Genomic DNA, 1,947 nt, shown 5'->3' with positions numbered 1-1,947 from the left:
CCACCCTAACTTCCTGCCTCCTCTGAGGGCTCCGCAGCCAACCAGGCCCCAGCAGCCCAACCACAAGCCTAAGCTTCCTGTCATCCTAGCCCCTCATCCGTCAGCCCCTCGAGGTCCCAGACATCTCCAGGCTGGACTCTGCTCACCCTAAGGATGGCACTTAGAGGGTCCCAGTTGAGGGGCGAGTTTGCCCTCCATCACACACCTAAGTAACAGCTTCCAGGCAGCGCTGACCCTCATGAGCAGTGTAGAGCAGATACAGCGTCACTCCACAGTGAAGGCACGCTGTGGGAAAGCTGGGTGGTCCTTTTGCCTCAGTCTGACCACAAAGGCAGAATCGTATGATTCAGGGAGAGACAAAGACGAATACCACCATAACATAGTTGGAATCAAGACTATGGGTGGTACAGTCAGATGTGAGGCGATCTGGTTGCTATGGCGGCTGGCAGAGCAGTACACCTGTCATCTCAGACCACAGAACAACAGCTTTATTGAAACCTACAGCCTGAATTCCTCTTACAGACAGAAAGCTGCCAGCATGCTGGTTGCAGGAGGCAGATAGGACAACCTCATGTCTACAAGAGGCAGAACGACAGTCCCTGCTGGAGGCAGAGGACAGAACAAAGCCAAAGCCCTGTCCACGACTGACCAGTGGGATAGCACTTCTTATGTGTACAGACCAAATCAAAGTCACCGCCCCAGCTGGGTACCAATGGCTCCACCCTGTAATCCTAGCTACTCAAGAGGCTGAGATCTGAGGATCTCAGATCCTCAGTGGTTTGAAGACAGCCAGAACAGGAAAGTCTATGAGGCTCTTATCTTCAATTAACCACCAAAAAGCCAGAAATGGGCTGTGCCTCAAGTGTTAGAGGTCTAGCCTTGAGCAAAAAAGCTCAGGGACCGTGCCCAGGCCCTGAGTTTAACATCTAGTACTGGCAAAAATAAATAGATAGCCATTGCCCCTCATGGAGCATATAGCCTGGCACCATCTCTTGCCATAGTTGAAAGGTAACCAGCACAATACCCAGGAACAGGGACAGGCAGCAGACTTGAGACTTTTCTACAGCAGTCAGGAGGCAAGAGGCTTGCCACTGAGCCATAGAAAAGCCAGGAATTTCCATTTGCTGGGGCCAGACTGAAGGAGGCACCTATCATCGGCTAGGAGCCAGGTCAGCAGTGACACGAGGAATGCTGGATGGCCCCTGTCAGGGTCAAGAACTGAGCCTTGACCCCACGGGGAGGAAAGTGTAAGTGCGTCACCTCCTGAGCTGCACTGAGCCAGCAGGTGGGGGAGGGGAGCCCACAGAGCATTGTTGGGGTTTGGCGGTGAAGGCTGAAGCTGTGTGTACCTCAGTTGCAGAGGGGAGGAGGGGGACAGGAAATGGGTGGGGGGAAGAGGAAACCTGAGTTGGAAAGTCAGACAAAGAGAGTAACATGGAAACAAAGGCTGAGAGACACAAAGCCAAAACCTTCCTAAGGACAGAGTCCAGAGATGTGGCTGTAGGCTGGGGCAGGGCCCAGCTGCCCTGGCCTGAGGACCTGGCCCTTCCTAGTCCTCTTGGGGCCTCTGCAAAGACTGCTGGCTCTGGAAGTGATAGACCAACCTATGTGTGTGTTTGCTGGACAGAAGGCGTGTCCAGCTACCTGGGTAGTGAACATTTAGCATTCTTCCATTGAGAAGTGAGAGACTCAGAGATCCGCTAAGAGTCCTCTTCAACATCTAGTAGAATGAAGTGGGGAGCTGGCTTTGAGCCCACAATATCAGCCACTTAACATGCCTCCCATAGGGGTGATTTAGGATCTTAAGTTCTTTCCCATTAATAGGGTGTGTGTGTGTGTGTGCGCGTGCGCGCGCACGTGTACGCGTGCACCAGTGCTAGGGCTTGAACTCAGGGCCTGGATTCAAGGCTACTGTGCTAACACTTAGAATTCCACTACCGTCTTTTT

This window comes from Perognathus longimembris, chromosome 7 (assembly GCF_023159225.1).
Source record: "Perognathus longimembris pacificus isolate PPM17 chromosome 7, ASM2315922v1, whole genome shotgun sequence".
Lineage (NCBI taxonomy): Eukaryota > Metazoa > Chordata > Mammalia > Rodentia > Heteromyidae > Perognathus > Perognathus longimembris.
Note: the sequence above shows the minus strand (reverse complement) of the source record.